General features: G+C 41.6%; 1 protein-coding gene across 7 annotated transcripts in view; it reads right to left on the bottom strand.

Moving 5' to 3' along the window:
- The window catches only part of IL1R1 (interleukin 1 receptor type 1), a 73,029-nt gene that overhangs the window by 34,106 nt on the left and 13,004 nt on the right, over positions 1–25,919 (bottom strand). Inside the window, exon 1 of one of the 7 annotated variants that reach the window (XM_059406346.1) lies at positions 705–726. The exons of 4 other annotated variants lie outside the window; for them this stretch is intronic. The gene's annotated coding sequence lies outside the window, so the exon portion shown is untranslated. Of the gene's footprint in view, positions 1–46; positions 69–209; positions 298–704; positions 727–25,919 lie in introns of those variants that run through there. 2 more of the 7 variants (XM_059406342.1, XM_059406347.1) reach the window with 2 other exon arrangements.

Raw genomic sequence — 25,919 nt, 5'->3', positions numbered from 1 at the left:
CCCCCCCCCCCCCCCCCCCCCCCCCGCCAGATTACTCCACCATCACCTTCTTCCACAACAAAGTGACAAGCAAGGGGGACAGAGGAAGGACGCTTTCTGCGCGGTCTGTGCAAAGGGGAAATGTGTCAAAGCCACGGCGGGTACCCCCCACCCCCAACCCCGCCTGCCCTGCCAGCCAGCTAGCCAGGCACACTGCAGATTCCTCCTACCTGGGCGAGCCCCCGACGGCCCCGAGCCCAGCGCGCCGGGGCGAGCGCCCCGGGAGCTGGGCGAGGGGCTCGGGAGCTCCGGGGCGCGGGCGCACGGCGGTCACATGCCGGGGTTCCTCGGGGCGCCGGCCGACCGCGCTCGCGCCCCTCCCGGCCGCTGCCGCGCGCTCCGGGTCGGCTCACGGGTCCGGCGCGGGCACGAACAGGAGCCGCACTGCCCTTGCGCCCGGGAACTGCGGGGCGCGGCTCCTGCAGCGCTAAGTCTCGGGCTCCAGCTCCGGCGCCGCGGGCGGGGACTGACGGGGGCGGGCGGAGACGCCCGGGCGGGCCCGGCGGGGGAGGGAGCCTGCTGGCCGGGTGCCCCGCGCCCTACGCGAAAAAGCCTGGGAGCCAGGAACGCCGCCCTGGCCCACGCATCCTCGCGGGTCCGGGGCCCCCGCCCCACGCGGGGCAGTGACGGTCATCCCACAAGAAGTGACTTTTGGAGCGATTCACCTGGACATCGTAACCTGGCTACCACCCAACTGGGTCCTGGGCATGAGTCGGACGAATCGAGCTCCCCACCAGTGGGTTTTCAGGTCAGCCACTGGAGCTTGAAGCCTGACCCCCTCCTCACCCTGGCTTCTTACGCACTAACTTCTTGGTACTTCCGTCTCTTCTGTGAAAAGGGATCGTATCAGCACCCATATCATGGGTGACGTTAATTACTACTGTAAACCAGCACCCGCACAAGGTTAATACAACGCAGGAGTCCCTTGCTATTTGTTATTATTTATGTGCCCAGGTGAAAAAGGAGCTTACAGGTGGTACAGTCTTGATACCAGAATTCTTGGCCAGACCAGGTAATTCTTTTCAGCTTAAGACCCACTTACTCCCATCCACTCATTTTGCACGTGAGAATCGGTACTGAGAGGAATGCAATGAATGGCCAGGTGTGAACCTTGGTGCACGGAGGGAAGGAGGCTGAAGTACCAGAGTAGTTGCCTTGGGCTCTAAGCCCAACAGCCAGGGGCTTGGAAGTAGCTCTTCCCTTTCCACTCTGTGCCTCCAGCAAGTGACTGGACCCTGATTTGTTTTGAGGCCCTAATGAGCCATCCTCCTCTGAGGAGACATTGAGTAGATGATGATGGCTTCCCTCCTAACAGAACTCACACCCTCCCTTCCTATATCCCTTCCAGGCTGGGCAGGCGCTGGCCCAGACAAAGAAAATAGCAGCAATAATTCATCAGTGCAAATGCTGCCTTGTGGTCTGGAATGATGATAACCTCTCTTAATTTTTTTTTTTTTTTATCTGGTTCCAGTGTTTGCATCTGCTTCCTCTTGCTCCAAGGAACGGGCTCAACTCTATGGCCAGTAACATGGTATTGTGAAAATTCATCAGATGGCCACATCTCTTTAGGATTCCTTTTTAGAGTGTGGTTTTTGAAACCTTAGGATCACCAGGAGAGAGATCTGGACCCCTGACTCCCAGATCAGTCACATGAAACTCTCTGGGGCTGAGGTGGCCCAAATGCCAGTGTTACTGAAACTCCCAGGTGGGGGTGACTGGGTGGCTCAGTGGGTTAAACCTCTGCCTTTGGCTCAGGTCATGATCTCAGGGTCCGGGGATCAAGCTCTACATTGGGCTCTCTACTCAGCAGGGAGCTGCTTTCCCCTCTCTCTCTGCCTGCCTCTCTGCCTACTTGTGACCTCTCTCTCTGTATCAAATAAATAAATGCAATCTTAAACACACACACACACACACACACACACACACACAAACACCTTCCAGGTGATTCCAACGGGCCCCCAGGGTTGGGAACACCTGTTCTTCTAAGCCCAAGGCCCCACCGTGATGGTGATAGTTCACCAACAACTAGCATTGTTGGTGAAATAAACACATCTCACCATTTATACAGTGAAGGTTTTTAAACAGTTTACAAGTTGAGAGTAAAATTGATCTGTGAAGTCATGTGGAAATTAAAATTATACTTTTCCTTGTTTTTTTCTTCATATTCTGATGCTTCCCACCCACCCCTAGGCCAACTATCCTGCTAGACACATGGGCCCCTAGACTCAGATAAGACAAACACCCCTCTAATATGAGGACGGGTTTTGAAGCCCTCCCCTTCTCACCTATAACCACTGTCCTATCTGGCACCTTGAATTCACCTCCTCCCTTCTTCAGCCATGCTAACCACTTTCCCCGACTCCCTCTTCCCTTTGTTTCCTAGGTAGCTCATGTGTCCACCTGTCCTGCTGCATACCAGAGCTGAAGACTTGTGAGGCGGAGATTGTCATGCCTGTATACTCTGGTCTCAGTCACATGCACATGCTCTGAATGAGAGTGTGTCCTTCAGTGTGAGAAATGCCCTTCACGAAGGCAATGCCAACTGTGTTTGAGAAACAGAAATAACAGCCAGAGTCTTGTGACACAATCTTAAGTGTGTCTCCCTCACTGCCTTCCCACCTCTGAGACTCCTCTTATTTGGAAGACTTGGCCACCCTCCAGACCACCTTTCTTGAGAGACCATCTCCCTGGGGATTTGGGGGCACCTGGATGGCTCTGTTGGTTAAGTGTCCGAGTCCTGATCTCAACTTGAGTTTTGATCTCAGGGTCATGAGTTCAAGCCCCGCTTCAGACTCTGCGCTGGACCACCGTGGATCCTACTTTTAAAAAAAGAGATCATATTTCATATGCCCTCCCATCAAGCTGCTCAAATCCCCTTCTTTGAGAGGAAGATCTAATAGTGCACAAGAAACAAAGTCCTGGACACCGTCAGGGACATCACAGTCCATCAGGACCATCATAGCAAAGCCCTATGTCCAGAATGGTCTGTGCCAAGGGGCAGCTATGACCATAGAGCTTCCTGGGCCTGAGGACGGGCTGTTTCACAAACGATGATGCAACACTCCCAGGGTATTTCAGTCCCCAGAGCCTCCAAAGGAGCTGCTAAGGGGTAAGAAGGGCAACGCTGAGAGCAGCCTTGGCAGCTGGGGACACTGGGGCAAGTGTGATCCCAGCTGGGGTCGTTAAGTCCAGAGAATGACCTATGGACAGAGACCCTCCCCAGACAGCAGGACAAGCAGTGATAGGCCATGCCCTTCACCTCCACCACCCCCAAAGAACCCCAGTGACTGTCCAGAAGGACAAAAGGGGTTGGGAGAGGGAAGGATTCTGCAAAGAAGAGATGGAGCCTTGAACCAGTGGAGACTCTGAATTGGCCAGATTTTTTTTTTTTTTTCTGATGCTAGAGATGGAAATGAAGATCCGTGGGCTAAGTTGACTTCTGTTTGTGGAAAATAAAATTACATCTTCGCACACAGGGCCTCTGTGATTCTTGCTACACCTCTTTTTTGTTATTTATAGACCTGCCAGTAACTGCTCACAGAACCACAGTGTTCCCAGAGAGAGATTTAAAAACCACTGTCCTACATGGACTTCCTTCTACAGCCTCATTTTGTGTTCCTTTCACAAATTTTCCACCTCCTGACCTCCAAATAACCACTTTTTCAATCTGTGTCTTGTAGTACCTCCCACTACTGCCCCTTCTCGTTTTAATTGGCTCAGTCCTGTCCCTTCCTCCAAGCAGTTAGCTGTGGGTTTCTCTTATCGTCTTCCCGTTCAAATTCCTCCGATTTTGCAAGACCTTTACCAACCAGAAAGCAGCATGTGAACTTGAGATGGGAGCAGAGGAGAAAGTGGAGAGTATCATAAAATTGCCTCGGGCAGTACACTGTTTCTTAACTTCCTTTATAAGAGGAGGACGAAAAGACGGACAAGGCAGGCAGGCAGTCACACCAACTTCTTGTCCTAATTGCAGCTTTAATGTCACTCAGTGAAAGCAACCGTGCGCCAAAGGCTTCTTGCACCTGGTTTTTTTCCACGCTCACAACACAGAAACAGCACAGCAAGCTGCAGAGACTCATAGACTCGGTGGCTTCTAAGAACAGCTGCACCTAATGGAACCAGACGGGTGGCCTCTTTCTTATGCCAGGTCTTGATTCAAACATTGGTTCAACAGATAAAAGTCAAAGCACCAGTAACCAAACCACCCATCCCCATCCAAAAGGTAGCTGTGACCAGCTTCCCACATCAGCTGAGAGGGGCCTGTTAAAGCCTTTGTCCTCAGTCATATATGAGACACAAAACAAAAATCCTGCTTTCCTTAAGACTCATTTTTTAAATTTATTTTTTATTTTCAGCATAACAGTATTCATTATTTTTGCACCACACCCAATGTTCCATGCAATCCATGCCCTCTCTAATACCCACCACTTGGTATCCCAACCTCCCCGCCCCACCCCTTCAAAACCCTCAGATTGTTTTTCAGAGTCCATAGTCTCTCATGGTTCACCTCCCCTTCCAATTTCCCCCAACTCCCTTCTCCTCTCTAACTCCCCATGTCCTCCATGCTTAAGACTCATTTTTAAACATAACGAAAGTACTGGCTGCCTTAAATGCTTTTCCAGGTATTTCTACAGGGTCCCACCCTCTTTGGTTCTCTGTAATTTTCTGGTAACTCATCTCTGTGTTTTCTCTTTTCCACAAGCACCTTCCAAAATCCAGATTCATGTTGCGGCCTCTCAATTTTTTGATCCTTTCTAAACATCACTGTCAATTTGTTTTCTTTCAGTGGTTCCCTTTTAATATGATCACTGTAGTAGATGGAAGATGGCTGCAAATTCTTTGCTTTGCCAATCAAGAAGTGAAGTCTGATTTCCCTCCCCTTGAATCTGGGCTGGGCTCGCTGCCTTACTCAACCAGTATCAACCAATAGAATGAGGTGGAACTGACTTTTTGGAACTTCAGGAACCAGGTCATCAAAAAACCCTTCGGCTTCTTCTTAGGTTTCTTGAAACACTCACTCCTGGTGCCCGAAGCTGTCAGGTAAGAGGTGTTAGTCTCCTGGGACTGCCATCCTAAACCACATGGACATCATCACATGGAGGCACTCCAGTCTGTAGCCCCAGATGACAGCCAGAACCAACTCCCACCATGGGAGAGTCTCCAAAGGAGAACCACCCAGCTGAGTCCCATCAATCCCAGAACCATGAAAAACAAAATGGTACATTGTTGTTTTAAGTCACTGAGTTTGTGACACAATACTAGGTAAGCAAAGCAATGACCCTACTCAGGAATGTGTGCCGACTCTCTGTTGACCTGTCCCGTAGCATACAGAGTCAGTAGAGCATGCAAGTTCTCTTTGAATGAAAATGACACCTGGCCTCCCTCCTCCAGTATCACGTCTGGCCACTGCCCAGTTACTAGACTTCCTGAAAATTGTGATTATGACTATCTCACCAGCAAATAAAGGAAAAGTGAGAGTTTGGGGATAGTCAAACAGGTTTACCTTTAAATATGGTATTTTGAGTAAAAGAAGTAGCTATAACCTTGTACTTTTCAGCAATTGCTAACTGCAAGATGATTTAGTTTCTAGTGTTGTTATTCAGTGGTTTTCCAAGAAACAGAGCAACTCAGGAAAAGTAAATGCAGAAGATCTGTGCTATCCAATACATGGGACCTCCAGAAACATGAAGCTATTTAAATTATTTAAAATTAAGAATTCAGTTCCTCCAGTTGCCCTAGCTATACTTCAGGAGCTCAATAGCCACACATCACTAGTGACTACCATATTGGACAGCACAGCCATAGACCATTTCCATCACTGTAGAATGTTCTATTGGATGTTGCTACTCTACAGTCTAGACAATTCAGGGCCTCTGGACTAGAGGTCCTTTTCTGGGGCACTAGTTTTCATCCAAAATAAACAATCTGCTCATTTTAAATCTATACCCAAGAAAGAATCTTCACACCTTCCTCTTTCCTTCTGATCAACTGTGTCATCATTCAGTCTACCTTTCATTGCTCAGCTAAATCATACAAGATCACATGTTTTCTCTATATTTTATGTGCTCATTTTTTGTAAGTACTTTATATTCATCAGTATATGAATATACCTTGTCCATAATTTTTTCATGTCTATATCCCAAGATCTTCAGGGAGAGGAACCATGTATTGGGGAAGGGGTGGATATCTCCATCCCCTGTCCTAGAATATTCGTATACAACTCTGAATGTCAGAAGCAGTCAACTGACCAGGTAAAAGGAGAATGCAGAGAAGTTTTTTATGATAAGTGTCACCCCAAGCTTTTATTGCACCCACAAATGATTTCTTGCAGAGACAACACTATTGTCCACAGTCACAAGATCATAAAATCAGCAACAGGATATTTATTATTTTTTGGTTTAAAAAGAGAAAGAAAGAGACCAAGATTCAAAGTACAATTGTGTTAGCATTGTAAAATCTTACATGCTACATTCATTCCTTTTTGTTATTCTCTAAGGAAAAGATCATTTACGGTGCTTTGCCCTATTGCTTTGACATATTAACTGTGTGCTTGTAAAGTAACTTGATGGTTTCCCAATCTGGACATCAAAATAATGACACAGAGAAACAGTCTCAGAGAAGGTTCCCAAGGAGAAGTGTGGGTGGCATCCAGAGCCCAGGCTTTCCTAAGAGCCTAAGGAACGAAAGTGCATAAGATTTTGAATGCAGAGAAAAGCCCTAGGAAGAGAGTTTTTCCCTATGCTGTCCCAGGAAAAGGAGAGGAAGTCGAGAATAAAACACAATGCTTAGAAAGTATTGAGCACTTTCTCCACCTTCCCCGCTCTATGTATGGAAGTAGTGAAGTAGATACATAGAAGTCTCAGGGAAAGGCAGCAACTGGGAGAGACAAATGCCGTCTGCAGAGAAACCCAAGCCAGGCAGGGCAGGGAGCAGAAACCACAGACAAGAACTGTGCAGGCACGTGGTAGGTTCAAGGGCAGAACCACACCCCTGTTGCTACCCTCTCAAATGCTGATCTTGTACATCTTCTTTCCAGTTTATCTCAAGGTTTTTCATATTACTGATATGAAAATGATGTCAATAATATTGACAATGATATTATCAATTGTAAAGGGTATGGCTTTTAAATTTTGATGCCTGACTATTTATTATTAGTATATGGAAATCCAACTGGTTTTTGCATATTGATCTTGTGATCCACAAAACCCATTTATTCTAGTAGCTTTTTATTGATTTCATAGGATTTTCTAAGTAAATCACCATGTTGTCTGCACATAAAGACAGTTTTACTTCTTCTCTTCCAATCTGGGTGGTTTTTATTTCTTTTCTTGATTTTTTACACCAGCTAGATCCTTTAGTACCATACTGAATAGAAGTGAAGAAAGTGGACATTCTTGCCATGTTCCTAATCTTAGGGGAAATCTTCCAGTCTATGATGTTAGCTCTAGGTCTTCCTTAGATGCCCTTTATCTGGTACACTTCAATTCCTAATTTTCTGAGAATTTTTATCAGGAATAGAAGTCAGATTTTGTCAAATGCTTTTTATGCATCTGTTGAGATCATTCCATGGTCTTCCTTTTTTAGTTTTTACAATTTTTTATGATTTTTTAACAATTTTTACAAGAAATTCTTTTTTAGTTAATACAGTAAATTATATGTATCAACTTTCCATTGCTAAGCCAACTTGGCATTCCTGGGATAAAGCCTTCTTGGCCATGATGTATTAGCATCTTTATATATCATTGGAATGGATTTACTAGTATTTTGTTTAGAATTTTTATGTCTTTCTTCCTGAGGAATGTTGGTCTATAATTATTTTTTCTTGTAATATCTTATCTGGTTTTGATATCCAAGTAATGCTAACCTCAAAAAGTTGGGGAGAACTCATGAGTCAGGAAATGTTTATTCCTCTTCAATTTTCTAGAAAAGTCTCTCAGAATTGATATTATTTCTTCCTTAAGTGTTTGGCAGAACTTGCCAGGGAAGTTATTTGGGCCTGCAGTTTTCTTTCTGGGAAGATTTTCAACTACAAATCAATTTCTTTAACAGATAGGAGCCTATTCAAGTCATCTGTTTCTTCTTCAGTGATATTGGTAGTTAGTGTCTTTCAAAGAAATTATCCAGTTCATGTAAGTGTCAATGCTTTCAGCATAACTTTATTCCTAATATTCTGTCATTATCCTTTTATTTATTTTTTTAAATTTAAGTTCCATTAGCCAACATATAGTACATCATTAGTTGCAGATGTAGTGTTCAATGATTCATCAGTTGCAAATAACATCCAATGCTCATCACATCATGTGCCCTCCTTAATGCCCATCACCCAGTGACCCCATCCCTCCAGCAACCTTCAGTTTGTTTCCCAGAGTCGAGAGTCTCCAGTGGTTCATCTTCCTCCCTGATTTCTTCCCATTCAGTTTTTCCCCTGTGATCCTCTGTGCTATTTCCTATATTCCACATATGAGTGAAACCATATGATAATCATCTTTCTTTGATTGACTTATTTCACTTAGCATAATTATCTTTCTAATATTTATTGTGTAGTGCACTGATATTACCTAAGCCCTGATATTTAAATTTCTGTCTTCTCTTTTATTCTTGATCATGCTATCCAGACAGCTACCAATTTTACTACTCTCCTCAAAGCATCAGGTTTTGGTGTCATTGATTTCTCTGTTATATTTCTGTTTCCTATTTCATTGCTCTCTGCTTTGATCTTTATTATCTTCTGCTTGCTTTACATGTGATTTGTGTTTCTTTTTCTGGTTACAGTGGATGCCAAGGTCATGGACTTTACACTTTCCTGCCTATATATTTATTTGTTTATTTGTTTATTTTAGAGAAAGGGGAGCAGAGGGAGAGAAACTCTCAAGCAGGCTCCACATCCAGCATGGAGCCCGATGTGGGGTTCAATCCCACAACCCTAAGATCATGACTTGAGCCAAAATCAAGTGTCAGATGCTTAATCAACTGAGCCATCCAGGCATCCTAATATATATATATTAGGATATATATGTATGTATATATATACGCAGACACACACACATACATACACACACATATACTGTATATGATATATGTGTATATATAAACACACATACATACATACAGTGAAATACTACTCAGCCATAAAAATGAATAAAACCTTGCCATTTGCAGCAATGTAAGTGGACCTAGAGGGTATTAGACTAAGTGAAATAAGTCAGTCAGAGAAATACAAATGCCATATGATTTCACTTGTGTGTGGAATCTAAAAAACAAAATGAAACAGAAACAGACACATAGATATGGGAAATAGACCAGTGGTTGTTGCAGGGGAGGGGTTTAGGGTAGGCAAACAAGTGAAGGGGATTAAGAGGTACAACTTCCAGTTTAAAATAAATAAGTCGTGGGGCACCTGGGTGGCTCAGTGGTTTAAGCCTCTGCCTTCAGCTCAGGTCATGATCTCAGGGTCCTGGGATTGAGCCCCACATTGGGCTCTCTGCTCAATGGGGAGCCTGCTTCCCCCTCTCTCTCTGCCTGCCTCTCTGCCTATTTGTGATCTCTCTCTGTCTATCAAATAAATAAATAAAAATCTTTAAAAAAATAAATAAAATAAAATAAATTAAGTCGTGAGGATGAAAGTCACAACATGAGGAACATAGTCTATAATATGGTAGTGACTTTGTATGGTGACAGAAGGTAAAGGTGATCATTATGTAATGTATAAAATCATACTATGTTGTCCTCTGAAACTAATATGATATTGTATGTCAATCATACTTCAATTTTTAAGAAGAAATTTACAATACTATAGTTCCATCTTTTCTTGACTGGATTTTCTGCTATGTGTGGCATTCACTTCACTTTTATATATGTTATAAACCTCACACCACATTATCACTGCTTCTTTTTAAATAGTCAATTTTCTCTTAAAGGAATTTAAGTCATGATTTCATTACTATTTCAAGGGCTCTTTATTTCTCTGGATAGCCCCAATCTCTGTCTACATTTTCCTTCTTTCTAAAGGATTGCCTTTAATATTTTGTAGTTAGGTCTGCCTGTGATGAATTCACGTTTTATATATTTGAAACAGCTTAATTTTGCCTTTGTATTTGGATATTTTCATTGTGTATAGAATTCTAGGTTGACAGTATTTTTTTCAGTACTTTAGAGACATTGCTTCAAAGTCTTCTAGCTTACACTACTTCTGTGAGGAATCTGCCATCTTGTCATCCTTGTTCTTCTGTGTGCTCTTTCACTGACAGCTTTTAAGATTTTATTACTTAACACCAGTTTTAAACAATTTGATTATCACAGAATGTAATGTATTTTTCTCTGTGTTTTTCAGGGTTCATTGAACTTCTTGGATCAACGGGACTGTAATTTTCATCCAATTTGGAAAAACTCTGGCCATTGTTCAAATATTTCTTCTGTCACCCCTCCTTCATCTGGGGGACTTCAGTCATATGCGTAACCATCTGCTTGAAATTGTCCTACAGTTCACTGATACTTCTGTCCTTCTCTTTGTTCATTTGTTTCTCTCCTATGTGTTTCATTTTGATAGTTTCTATTGTGTTTTTAAATCATTAATCTATTCTTCTGCTACGTCCAATACAGTATATTTTGATCTCAGACACTGCAGTCTTCATCTCTAGAAGTTAGAGATGGGTCTCTTTTTTATTTTTAACATCTTCTACTTCTCTATTTACTGTTTCAAATATATGGAATACAGTGATAATAACCTTTCAAATGTCTTGATCTCTAATTGCCTTGGTCTCTAACTCTAACATCCGTGTTGGTTTTAGTTCGTTCTGATTGATTAATTGCTCTCCTCTTTATTTTTCTACTTCTTTGCAATCACAGTAATTTCTTTTTTTTAATATTTTATTTATTTATTTGACAGAGAGAGAGAGAGAGAGAACACAAGTAGGCAGAGAGGCAGGCAGAAAGGGGGGTGGAGGGAGGCAGGCTCCCTGCTGAGCACAGAGGCCGATTCGGGGCTCGATCCCAGGATCCTGGGATCATGACCCGAGCCGAAGGCAGAGGCTTAACCCACTGAGCCACCCAGGTGCCCCCACAGTAATTTCTTTTTAGATGACAAATAGTGTGAATTTAACTTGTTGGATGCTGGGTATTTTTGTGTTGGGGGATGCATTTTTCTTATTGGAAGTGCCTCAGTTATTTTGGGTCTTGGCTTTATGACACGTTAGGCAGGGCTGTGGCAGCATTCAGCATGAGGCTCATTTTGCCCCACTGCTGAAACCCTTAATCCTCATGCCCTACCAAATGCCTATAAGTTATGAGGCTCTCCAGTCTGGCTTTTTGGAACAGAAATTATTCTTGGCCTTGTGTATGGTCTACTATTTTATTTACCCCTGTAGGATAGTGTATTTTCTGGCCTCAGGTAGTTGCCTCATACATATGCTCTTCTGTACTCTGCTTTACTCTTAAGGGGGACGCCCTGCAGACTTGAAGTTCTTCCTCATTGCAACTCTCCCCTCTCTGGTATCTATTCTGTCAACTACAGCCATCTTGGTCTCCCTTTTTGTTTAGCTTTATCTCAATTCAGTTTGCTGGGAAGTTTGCTGGTTTCCACCTGGGTCTCCCTTTCCTATGGAAGTGGTTGGACTCTCTTCCTTAGCCTGAAAGCTCTCTCAAATAGGTAAGCAGGAGCAATCTCTCTGGGTTTCCTGGCCTTCAATGGAAGAGGTCCAGTGCCTTAAAAACCCTGGCTTCATGTATTTTGTGTAGTTCTTTTGTTGTCTGCGATGAGAAGTAAATCCAGGCCTTATTAGTCAATCTTGCTGGCAGCAGAACTTGGCTACACAGCTTCCAGAGTTTCCATGACAGTTGGCCGTGAACATGGCCATCTTTACACATCTCAAAAAATTTTTCCTTTCAATTTTGTTTGGGAAAGTTTTTTGAAATATTAATAAAACATAACCTAGAATTAATAAAGGTTAGCCAGGACTGAGACTTTTGAGAAAGGAAGTAAACTGTGAATGATATCAGGTAAAGGACAATGTGACAACTGATGGGTCCCAGAGGCAGAAAGACCAAGATTGTGCCCAGGGAGTGGAAAGGGAAGAAAGTGAAGGGAGGAGGAAGGGAAGGAAGGAAGAAAGGAAGAAAAGAAGTGGGGTAGAAGACATATAAAGTCCAAAGAACCAAGTTAATCTATCTCTAGGGTTGCAAAACCCAAGAAATTAAAAGGAAGAATTATTAGCAATTGTGATTGGTTGAAAACAGGTATCAGGAGGGCAAAGTTGAGAGGAAATTCTATGAGTGTTCAAAAAAATTGTTAAAAAGAACAAATATTTTATATTAGTTGTTCTCAGAGATCTCTGAGATCCTTTCAGAGGCCCACAAGGTCAAAACTACTTTGATAATGACTCAAAGATGGTACATGTCTTCTTCACATATATATATTCTCTTTCAAGTATACAGTGGGTTTTCCAGAAGCTACATGATGTCTATCTCGAAGACTGAATGCAGAAGCAGATATGAGAATTTGTCTGTCTTCTATTGAGCCGAATATTCAAGAGATTTCCAGAACAATGTAAAACAATGCAACTTTTTCAATTTTTTTTTGTTTTCAAAGTATATTTTTGTAAAAGAAATGTGATTTGTGTTAATAGGTGATAATTTTATGTTTATTCTAAGATGATCAATAAAATTTTATTTTTTATTTTGTTTTAATTTCTAATAGTTTCCAATCAACAGAGTTCACCACATAAACTAACCTCTTTAAAGTTCTCAATAATTCTTCGGATCATAAAAGGGTCCTTAGCCCACAAGTCTGAGAACCTCTGTTCTGCCTAAAGCTTTTGCAGCCTTATGGAGACCCCTGTGTACTTCATGGAAGTATCTTCCCAGGAACAACGATGAAGGGCAGATCAAGAAGTCAGAGGGAGAATCACCCCCAACACCATCTGCTTCATCTTTTACCCAGAATGTGAAATGATAACTCACAGAACAGCAGCCTCCATAAGCGCCACCTGCCAGAAACTGGGTCTAAACTCATCCCTGAGATCTGAAATGCTCTTTTAGGTAGTACAAGTCCCACCACAAATTTCTCAATGTTTGCAAAATCACCAGTGTTGTTTCTAATCTACTGCATCATAATGTCCCCACGCTTCATCTGATCCATGCCTAATAACTGATCATTTGTGAAGGAAAGAAATGTGTTAACTATCAAGCAACTATTACATGTCTGACAGTCATTTAGATGCTTTAATAGGACATCACATTTATGCTCACCATGCTATGAACAGCGTCACTCTCCCCTTGTTTTAGAGACAGAAACAAAGCTTAAGGAATTTGCCCAAGATTATTCAGTGAGTGGAATAACCTGTTGGAACTCAGCTCACTCTCCAAAGCTGCTGGTCTTTGCCAGTCACACTGCAACCTTTCACTGCCCTGCCATTTATCATTGTTGTGGTATCATTGTAAAGTAAAAAACACCTTAAAACATAGGAAGTCTGCTTTCCACAACTACAGGGAGAAGAGCCAAGTGGTTGCAAGTGTAGACAGTTGACCTGGACTGCTTAAGTCCCAGCTCTATCACGTACTAGCTGTGTGGTACTGAGCAAGTCACTAAACTTCTCTGTTTGCCTGATGGAAAAATAATGTTATTAATAGTACCTTTTTTATTGGGTTGTTGTGAGGACTGAATAATATGGACAGAATACTTAAACATGGTCTAATACATGGTCAATAATAGAGATGATCATTATTTGCCATACATCAGTTAAATTTGGGTACCTTACTCAGGATCTCTGAACCTGTAAAATAGGTATAAAATACCTGCCCAGTTATACCAGGGAGTTATTGAGAAAAATCACAGATAATGAATGTACCTGGAAGTATTTTTAACTGAATGATATGCAAATAAGCAAACATTATAGAAGCTCTATACGGCAAAAAATCCTAATGTGATGTCATTTTGAATAGAAGGTTTTCTGGTAAAGAGTACATCAGCATTTCTGGCTGACAGAGTATGTACTTGTCACCACTGCTGATAAATTCCTCATTCCAAAAACACTAACCAAAACCATATTTAAAAAGCCGGATATTTCTGCACAAACTGGCAAGGCTAAAGTAATCAAGTGTGAAATGTAAAAGAACTTGGTCCCTGCGATAGGGCAGTGCATTTTGCCAATATCGTGACGACTCTCAGGCACTGAAATCTAAACGTCCTCAGAGATAATGAAGCACTTAAAACAAACCAAAGGTCAGTTCGAGACCAGAAGTTTCTCAACATTCCTTACGTAAACTCAGAAATTCAATTATTGCCATGCCAAAGTTGTTCTGTTTCTCTTCATTTTTCATTGTTAAAAAGCTCTACCAAACTTGAATCATTTCCTGTCTTGACAACAGCAACATCTTTTTCCCATTCTTTCTCCACTACTAAACTCCAAATCGCTATTGCCAAAGAAATGCTCCTTGCCAAAGAGGTAGCTGAAGCCCAGGACCTGGATGTCCCCCACACACGTGCACACAAGAGAGTGCACACACAGCCGTAGCCCACCAGCCGTAGCCCATCTGAAGTCCACGTATCTTCTGGCACACTGTCTCTATAACCTTGTGATCTTGTTCATAACCTTCTATGCCTCCTACCGTGTAAGCCCCATGAGGGTAGGGTTTGGGTCTGTTTCTTTCACTGTTGTACTGCCATTGTCTAGAAGAAAGCCTGACATGCAGTAGGTGCATTTTAAATTATTTACTGAATGAATGAATGAATCACTTAACTCTGCACATTGAAGGCTCTTAGATGTTTGATTTCGGTATTTTTCATTTGTTCCATTTAACAGTGTTTTACCTTCTTTGCCCCAACTCTTCCACAATCAATTTTTTCTTAACCATCTTTATTTCACCAGGAACTAGCCATGAATATGCAGGTCGTTATCACGAAAACAACTTATCTGTTCTAGGTCCTTCTAAGGGTAGGTGGGGAGCAAAGCCAGCCAATGGGACTTTACAATATGGAGACCTGGAGCAAAGTGTTTCTCACCCTCAACCATACAGCTGCCATATACTAGAAAGGACCCAGAAAAAGGATTTACATAAGAACTTAGCCTGCTGTTCCAATTCATGGCTTGCATTTGGACTAACAAGTGGGCTGGAAAGAGAATTGATGTTCAAACCCTCCTCTTTCAAATGCAGACTGGATAGCCACTGGCCCTAGATACAGGAAAGGGGCCTCATGAATCAGAGAGATGACTGAGTCAGTGGGCCCCACTTCTGGATGTACACCCATGTCTCATGCACATTCCAGAACCCTACTTCCTCAGCAGAATCTCACCACAGATGGTGCCTGGAAATCTGTATGACTAAAGAGCTACCAATTGCTCCACAGATCAACACCTATTAACCAACAATCCCCCCAAGGGCTCTTCTAACCCATGATTATGAGAAAATAGATCTTCGGAAGGGGAACAGCACACCCTAGGGTATTTCTAAGTCTAGATGGAAGTACTTTAGGGTGTCTCTTTGGGCAGGTGCTTCATTTAGTGGACAGAAGTCTGGGATACTAGAGGTTCTGCAATACCCAGGACAGTACCATACAACAAAATGTCCTTCATACTACAAAACTATCAAATATCCCACCAGACCAGAATGTGAGTAAAACCTGAGCCTGGAGCCTAACTCTGTTTTTCACAGAATCACAGAGTAATTTTTGTGCCATTTTAAGATGTACTCAATTTTCAGGAGATGCAGCTACCACAAAAATTGAGGGGAGGTAGAACTGTATTTTTTCTGGAACTTTAAAAAAGATTTTTACACCACCGGAGAAAATCACATCATCAACGGCAATGCCACTAATGATAGGTGAATCTCCAGAGAGACACAGACTGTTTTCATCTGTTTGTAGTTTGCAGCTGCCACATTACAGACCTCTCTGGGTGTCCCTGCAAGCATCTGACAATTTCTTTGTGTCTTCCGGTTCAGTCATACCCAAGTCTGTACATGTGGAATTGAATGTGAAATAACTTTCATTTCTCCTTCACATCATGGTTAGGGTAATAGAGTTAAATATTTTTTAAAGATTTTATTTATTTACTTTAGTGGGGGGAGGGAGAGTCAAAGGGAGAGGGAGAGAGAGAAAACCTCAGACTCTGTGCTGAGTGTGGAGCCTGATGCAGGACTCAATCCCACAACCCTGAGATTGTGACCTGAGCCACAATCAAGAGCTGGACACCTAACTGATTGAGCCACCCAGCTGTCCCTATAGTTAAATTTTTAATATCATGTGTTGGTAGGATATGTTATCAGTAAATTTCATTATAGAATAGTAGAGGGCATTTGTAAAATATTTTTCAAGAAAAAGAGCATTAGGTCCATTGAAGTAAAGAACTACTGATCAAAACCATTTAATTCATCTCTCAAAATAAAGCTACTGGTTGGAGATGACATCCTACTGTCTTTGATTCTACTTTTTCACCGTTAACTTCCTCCCACTTGGTGCTCTATTTAATGATAAGTCTTTTAGGAAAATCATTTCAAATTCCAAGTTTGGCAACATCCAAAGCATCATAAAAGAGGTCTTTTATTCATAGGCAACCCTTCCAGCCCTACCTGTGAGAGTCTCAGCCTTCCTTGTAAACCTTCTTTGAAATATTACACCCAAGACCATGAGAAAGCCTCAACGCAACCAGGCTGACTGACACTCTGGAGTCATAAGTGCCACAGGGAGGCTGAAGGTTCTTAACATTTTGTGCTTCGCCTTTTTAAACATCTCCCTTATTCTCATGTCTCACCTGTGTGCCCCCAAGAGGATATTGGCTGCTGAATGTAACTTAACTCTGAGCTAAGGCCCTCAACCCTTGTCAGAAACTCTTCCCTTTAGTTTCTCAGGAAGCCCTCAGTCCAAGAAACAATAAAAAGGTTTCTGAGACTTATGACCAACGGGGAAAAAAACACTGTCTGTGCCAAGTTAAATCTCAGCTCAGAATCATTCTCTCACAGAGAGATGACAAAGTTGCAAGAATAAATTCTCTACTGTGGTTTTCCCCCCAAGTCACTCTTCAGGGAGAAAACAGCACATGCTAAATGATCAGTGGGTTCTAGATAGTTGGGGAGTGGCTGAGAAAGAGGCTCCAGGAGATCTCCCAGCCATCTGCCTCGAGAGCTAGGAGGATGACCACTCAGCTATCTCCTGCATTACCCTTGTCAAACCTTTTCCTGGCAGAGTAGTGAGGGTACCATCTGAGATAACCTCACTCAAAAACCTCCCCTCGCCCTCTTCTACCCTCTCCCCTCCTTTCCTCTCCCGACAGTTTCTTCTATGTCCCCTTCTTTGCTCTCCATCCACCAAGAACAATCCATAGAAGACACTCTATTCACATTTCTATATTTTCTTGGAATTATACTAGTGTACATTATTTTCAACCATAACATTTTATTGTTGCATAAATGTAAAGCATGTATGCAAAATATCTCCCCTGGCCCTTTCATTTACCATTAATTGTAGTAAATGTGCTTTTGATATACTCATATTTGCTTTCAGCTTGGAATTCTGGGAATACTCCATTCCATAGAACCTAAGAGTATTTATGAGAAAACTCAGCTTGCTTCTCAAAGCGGATTTCACGATGCTTTTCCCAACAAGATAAAAAATGCAACTTCAAATGTAATAAGGCCTGACATTGGTACATGGTACCAATGGTACCACGACATTGGACATCTGTGGTTAAATGTATTTGATGGATGAAACTTTGACATTATATTATATCATCCTTTGAAGCAACACACATTGGACCGGGACATAATATCACCTTAAGGAAATAGACTAAATGTACTTGGTATTTAACTCAAGGCTACATTCAATCTTTCTGCACTCATATAGATGCCTTTGGGTTGGTGTCTACTCAGTGTATAGCATACCCTTATTTCTTGGGAAAGTAAACCAACTTCCCTGACCGCCACTTCCAGTCCATAGGTATGGGCATAGGGAGATACTCTTGGCCTTGGATGGCTGGGCCAAGAGTACTCACTAGATCCAAAGCTGGAATGTTTACATACTCTATCTCGAGGATTTTGCATTGAGCCTGAAATATACAGAGTTAATTTCTATGTGTCATGGATGGAGTCAAAACAAATGTTTTGTTCTTCTTTGGACACAGCTACATCTAGAAGAATGAAACTAGACCATTCTCTTACACCATGCACAGAGATAAACCCGAAATGGATAAAAGACCTCAACATGAGACAAGAACCCATCAGAATCATAGAGGAGAACATAGGCAGTAACCTCTTCAATATCAGCCACAGCAACTTCTTTCAAGATATGTCTTCAAAGGCAAAGGAAACAAAAGTGAAAATGAACTTTTGGGACTTCATCAAGATCAAAAGCTTCTGCACAGCAAAGGAAACAGTCAACAAAACAAAGAGGCAACCCATGGAACGGGAGAAGATATTTGCAAATGCCAGTACAGACAAAAGGTTGATATCCAGGATCTATAAAGAACTTCTCAAACTCAACACACACAAAACAGATAATCGTGTCAAAAAATGGGCAGAAGACATGAACAGACACTTCTCCAATGAAGACATACAAATGGCTATCAGACACATGAAAAAATGTTCATCATAACTAGCCCTCAGGGAGATTCAAATTAAAACCACATTGAGATACCACCTTACACCAGTTAGAATGGCCAAAATTAGCAAGACAGAAAACAACATGTGTTGGAGGGGATGTGGAGAAAGGGGAACACTCTTCCACTGTTGGTGGGAATGCAATTTGGTGCAGCCACTTGGGAGAACAGTGTGGAGATTCCTTAAGAAATTAAAAATAGAGTTTCCCTATGACCCTGTAATTGCACTCCTGGGTATTTACCCCAAAGATACAGATGTCGTGAAAAGAAGGGCCATCTGTACCCCAATGTTTATAGCAGCAATGGCCACGGTCACCAAACTGTGGAAAGAACCAAGATGCCCTTCAATGGATGAATGGATAAGGTCCGTATACACTATGGAGTATTATGCCTCCATCAGAAAGGATGGATACCCAACTTTTGTAGCAACATGGACAGGACTGGAAGAGATTATACTGAGTGAAATAAGTCAAGCAGAGAGAGTCAATTATCATATGGTTTCACTTATTTGTGGAGCATAACAAATAACATGGAGGACATAGGGAGATGGAGAGGAGAAGGGAGTTGAGGGAAATTGGAAGGGGAGATGAACACGAGAGACTATAGACTCTGAAATACAACCTGAAGGTTTTGAAGGGACATGGGGTGGGAGGTTGGGGGAGCCTGGTCGTGGGTATTAGGAAGGGCACATACTGCATGGAGCACTGGGTGTGGTGCATAAGCAAGAATTCTGTTATGCCGAAAAGAAATTAACAAAAGAAAAAAAATGAAAAGGGACTCCTTCCTCCGCTGACAGACAACCCCTCCCCCACCAGGGCTGGTTCGGCCTTTCAGGAAGCCAGACTGCTTCTCTGCCTTTGGGTTTCCAGAGGCCCTTGTGAATGTTGACTAAATTTCTTCCTTTCTGCTTGAGAAAGTTTAACTCATTTAAACAAGCCAGTGGCTCTTGCCAGTGCCAGCTCCTGTTGTCTGTAATCAGATCTAGCTGAAAGCCCTCATTCTTACCAGATTTTTTCATAGATTCTTAGATTTGGTTGTTTTTGCAAGATTTGGCTCTCCTCTGTTTCATGTCCACTCATTCATTATCGTGTGTATGGGGTGGGGGTGGGGGGGAGAGAGTGACAGAGAGAACAGGACTGCCAAAGGACAAGGTATTATTACTTACTGATAACACATTTTCTTTTTCCAGAAAGACACACTGAGAAGTCAAAATATCATCAGAAGTGTTCTGAATGATCAAGGATTCAGACAGGAGGATTATTCTAGCATTTAATGGCTTCAGTTTGAGGGGCCTTCATCCTCACCCTGCACCAGGACCTCTCAAGGACTGACTGGCCCACAGCCTGGCTGGGAACTACCCCATTTGTCTGGGAGTCCTTATGTCTTTGCTCTGGGCTTCTTTGAGCCGGACCCATATTTTCTTTTGCTGCATTCCAGGGTGAGCATGGAAGCCAATCTACTGCATCAAGTTGCTCCAATCCCATTTATATTAATTCAGAGAGTGATACTATATACTGGGATTTATATTTCTTGAATACATAAACAACATATATTTTTTCTGGGTCACCCTGTGCTTCTGCTGGGCCAGTGACTTCATACCTTTGAAGAAGAAGCATCCATTACTTTGGGAAGAGGAAGACAGAGGCTAGAACAAACAAGGGATTGCTCATTTTTGAACTACAGAATAGAGTTTAAGGCCATGACCAGGCAATAGCCTAAGCTAAAATGTCATTCACTGTAATATGTGTAATAGGAAAGAAAAAAAATGATGCCAATTAACTATGACCTACCATCTATTGTAAAATGTATCTTAAAATGTGTTGAAAAGGTGTGCCAGGCTTTGTTAAGAGATCAAAGGGATTTATTTGGAACTCCACAAACTGGACTTCACATCTTAAAAGTCAGGGAGGTGGACTGAACCCATACACTGAAGACTAAGCAGGGCTAGACTAGGGCGGTGGAGACTTTCTACCACACAGCTGGGCAGGGAATGTCCTGAAGCTGACGGGAAGAGCCCACAGAAATAGAAAAAGGAGAAAACAAGAGCTAAGTTCCTATAGTCACATCTGGAAGGGGGAGCAGAAACCTATGGTCAGAGGGCAGGTGGCCTCCTCCCTTTGAGGTAGCCTGGAAAGACAGCAATTTTCTCAGAGAAGGGGGACACAGAGACTGGCTTCTGGCTAGGCAAGGAGGATGGCACAACTGACAAGTTGCCACTGGCAGAGTGGGAAGGGCCTCCAAGAGTTCCTGACACTGGGAGAATGGACAGAGTCCAGGGGCCTCACACCTGCAACAGTGGCAAGGCTCAGAGTTATCAGCACTGGCTGGCTTCATGGCCCATACTGGGTGAGACCTGTCACACCAAATAGACACACAGTAGACAAAATGTAGCACCTAAGGACAGGACAGCCACCACTGACAAAGTGGAACAAGACATCTCACCAGGGCCAGATTGGGTTGGGTCCCTGTCCACAATGCCAGTATGGGAAGCAATCCTTATTGGTGTTAGAACAACCATAGGGAGAGGACCAGAAAAATAACAAGAGGGAGGAACCCTGAAAGGCTATCTACCAAGACTTACTGAGATTGAAAATAAATTGTGACTGAGACAAGACTTGTATTTGGGTAAAAACCTTGACATGGACCCAACATGCTGGAACTCCTCTATTATATTTATTCATTCAATAAATAGTTATTTCACATAGACTACATAGCAGGCAGTGTTCTAGGTACTTGAGATATATCTGGAAACAAATGAGACAAAACCCCTACCCATGTGAAATTGACATTCTCTAGGGTGCAGACAGGCAATAGACAGTAAACATAATAAAGAAGGAAACTATAGCATACGAGAAACTGAATGTGGAAAATGTGTCCGCCTCAGGAAGATTGAGCTTGAGAGCAAGACTGTGGTTAGCTACACTATATCTATTTCCCATCTGAGCCCCTATACTTACTTATCTTACACCAGCATTGCCTCTGTCAGAATAACACTGAAGGACAGAAAAATGAACATAGGGTAGAGCTTCTCCTCAGGGAACTGACCATCCAATTTGTGAGTTTCTATAGTGAGCTCCATGGAATTATGAAGGAATTGTGTCTTTTCTTCATGGAACAAATATTTACCAAGCACCCACTAAAATACGGGCCAGGCACTGGGGACTCCCACAACACACACATACACAACACATAAAACATTTACAACACATACACAACACACACATAATATAGACACACACAACACTTTGCAACACACATGACACATGGAAAACAGTCATACAACACAGCCATACAACATACGATATACAAACACACAAACACATTTATACAACATATACCCTAAAAACATACAACAAACACAACATTCAACACTCACATCACACATACATCAAAGTCTCTGTACTGATGTATTTTCACAAGAAGGACCATATGATGGAGATGAAGGTTGATCTAGTCAAATAAACTGGTAAAAGTTACTTATACTGAGGTAGTAACTGAAAGCTCTGAGACCTCGGGGGAAACTCCAATGGAGCTAATTCAGGAAAAAGCCTTTTGTCCACGTGAGTTGCCAAAGGAGCCACTACAGAGTTCTCTCAGTAAATCTCATGATTTACTGCCATGAGAATGATTTCCAACTAAAATCCACCTGCACAGCTAAGAGTGAATGGTCTGCACTTACTATGTCATTCCCACCGAGACTCCAAATTCTGTCCCTGCTAGACCAAGAAGGACATCTGGCACCAGGTGTACCTGACATCTTCCTCAACACCTGGGGCTTAAATGAATGTTACAATTGCCTTTTGAGGTAGTGTCAGCGGATTTCAGTTCCAGAAGTTAATCTGATGCCATTACGTTTGAAATAATAACTTGATAACTGCATACAATTTGTTTTCTAATTTTCGATAGACTAAAAGAAGTTCAAGGTGGTTTCCATGATAAATATTCCAACTTCACATGAGAGTACAAGGGGAAACTCTCCTTGGTCAAAGGCATATTTTTGAAACACTTAAGGAGCTTATGTTGTAATTAGTTATTCTTGAGTTATTGAAAAGAAGATCCAAACTAAATTCTGCACGACATTACAGTTTTTACCATTATCCTCTAGCAAATGTTTTCTTTGCTTCCAGAGTTGTACTCTCATTTGGAGCAAAATGTGTATATATATATATATATATATAAAAATATATATATATATATATATACACATTTTTTTTCTGTTCTTGCTACATTGCAAATCATTCTTTACTATGCCAGAGGACTGAGTTTGATGGAAAACCCCCAGGAAGTAGTAGCTTTGGCACTTTTTCAAAGTCTTAATAAGTAAGGATAACTCTTGAAACTCAAGTGTTTGGAACAGAGTAAATGTTTTCTGCCTCTTAGTATCCTCCACCCACAAAGGCTATTTCCGAGAAGCCCCTGTTACACATCCCCAAGGAGCCATACACTCTTGGACATACATTTAAACACACAATAAGCTGCCTCAAGTGCCCAAGTCAAAAGGCGAGACTCACCTACATAAACAAATAAGCAGGGAACATGCCAGAAGAAAGTTAGGATGGAGACTCAAAGACAGCACTTTGAGTACAGAACTAACTGAAGAGAAATGTTGGCAGCTGTTTAATAGTCTGAGAAGTCAGAGGTAACTAACAGTAATATATGCAAACACTTGATTTTATGATATCAACAAGAGAGCCAAGCGAGAAACAGCCATACATGGGGATGCCACAAACAGCATTGACCCACAGGTAAGAGAGGCCAAGATGCCTCCAGCTCTACTCTTTCCAGATGCACTGCATCAGCTTCAGGGCCCCCTCTGTCACCTTGCCAGGATGGTGAAAGCACAAGTGAAGTTATTATTGTGGTAGTTACCCATGGTAGGTGCTTTGCATTGTTATTTTTGGTCCCCAAAGATAAGTGAAGAAAGTGTGAAGATTTCAAGGGTAGAGTCAGGAGGTCTTCCCTTTCCAAAATTGGACATGTGGTTTGATGAGATATGGGACATTACTGTCCAATATTTAAAACCAAGATGTTAAAACTAAGAGTTTACAATATTTACTTTGTCATGTATCTAAGATCCATATGGAAATAAAGATTATCTTTTTGAAGTGATTTTTCTCCCTTTCCTATTTATCACTAGAGTCTCTCAAACTGGGTCAAACATTTATTGCAATGGGATAACAAATTAACATGAGAACAATAAGAAGCAGAAATAATAATATATAGATGTGCAAATTTTATCTAGAAAAACGAAGTCTGTGTAGTCATTAAGACAGTGTGGTATGGGCATAAAAACAGACACATAGATCAATGGAACAGAATGGAAAACCCAGACATGGATCCACAAATTTATGGTCAACTAATCATCAACTAAGCAGGAGAGAATACCCAATGGAAAAAAGACAGTCTCTTCAACAAATGGTGTTGGAAAAACTGGACAGTTACATGCAAAAGAATGAAACTGGGCCACTTTCATATACCATACAAAAAAATAAATTCAAAATGGATGAAAGATCTAAATATGAGCCAGGAAACCTTCAAAATCCTAGAGGAAAACATAGGCAGCAACCTCTTTGACCTCCACCATAACAACTTCTTTCCAGACATATCTCAGGAGGCAAAGAGAAACAAAAGTAAAAACAAAGTATTGGGATATCATCAAAATGTAAAGCTTCTGCACAGCCAAGGAAACAGTCAACAAAACCTTTCCAGCCTATGGAATGGGAGAAGATATTTGCCAATGACATAGATGATAAAGGGTTAGTATTCAAAATATATAAAGAAATTCTCAAACTCAACATTCAAAAAATAAATAATCCAGTTTAAAAATGGGCAGAAGACTTGAATAGACATTTTCCTAAAGAAGATATGCAGATGGCCAACAGATACATGAGAAGATGCTCAACATCACTCATCATCAGGGAAATACAAATCAAAACTACAATGAGATACCAGCTCATACCTGTCAGAATGGCTAAAATCAGCAACACAGGAACCAAAAGGTATTGGTGAGGATACAGAGAAAGGGGAACCCTCTTACAATGTTGGTAGGCATGCAAACTGGTGTAGCCACTCTGGAATACAGTATGGAAGTTACTCAAAAAGTTAAAAATAGAGCCACTTTAAGATAGCAATTGTATTACCAGGTATTTACCCAAGGATACAAAAATACAGATTTGAAGGGGCACGTGCCCCCTGAGGTTTATAATGGCATTATCAACAATAGCCAAACTATGGAGAGAGCCCAAATGTGTTGTCTACGGATAAATATAAATAAATATATATATATATATTTTTTTATTTATGTATATTTATATATAGTGGAATATTACTTAGCCATAAGACGAAATGAAATCTTGCTATTTGCAATGACATGGATGGAGCCAGAGAGTACAATGCTAATCAAAATAAGTCATGCTGAAAAACAATCTGAGGGGTTTGAAGTGGTGGGGGGGTGGGAGGTCGGGGTACCAGGTGGTGGGTATTAGAGAGGGCACGGATTGCACGGAGCACTGGGTGTGGTGCAAAAATAATGAATACTGTTAGGCTGAAAATAAATAAATTTAATTAAAAAGAAAACAAAACAAACAGAAAAAATAAGTCACGCAAAGACAAATATACAATTTCACTCATAGGTGGAATTAGAGAAACAAAATAGATGAACATATGGGAAAGAAAAGAAAGGAGAGAGAAGCAAGCCTGAGAGCCTCTCGTTTCAGAACAACCTGAGGGTTGCTGAAGGGAGGTGGGTGGGGGATGGGCTAAATGGATGATGACATCAAGGAGGACACTGCTATGATGAGCAGCGGGTGTTATAGGTAAGTGATGAAACACTAAATTCTGCCCCTGAAACCAATGTCACACCATATGTTAACTGACTAGAATTTAAACTAAAATTTGAAATAAAAAAAAAAAAGAAAAGAAAAATGTCGCCTGGTCATAAACACACTAGGATTAAATAGAAATGTCTGCTAACATGATTTTCTGATTTCCCTTGTTCCTTTCAATGGGAGAAAGGGAGAGAAAAAAGCAAATTCGAAAGGTTTTCGGGACAATGACCATCCTCTTTATTTTCTTTTTAATTTTTTTTTTGTACCCTCCAACATGTGCAACAAGGCAAAGCACTCAGTAAATACTTTGACACCTTAATGTCAAACTTAGAAGTGATCTCAGCTATAAGGAGAGTCATATCTACCCCCCTTCTAGGCTGATGCACTAACAGCACTTACCGACTTTCTTATAAATAAAATTCCCAAAATACACTGAAGATTATTTGGATGCAATGAAATTAATCCAGAAACA

Source organism: Mustela nigripes, chromosome 7 (genome assembly GCF_022355385.1).
Source record: "Mustela nigripes isolate SB6536 chromosome 7, MUSNIG.SB6536, whole genome shotgun sequence".
Lineage (NCBI taxonomy): Eukaryota > Metazoa > Chordata > Mammalia > Carnivora > Mustelidae > Mustela > Mustela nigripes.
Note: the sequence above shows the minus strand (reverse complement) of the source record. Positions and strands in the feature narration are given on the sequence as shown.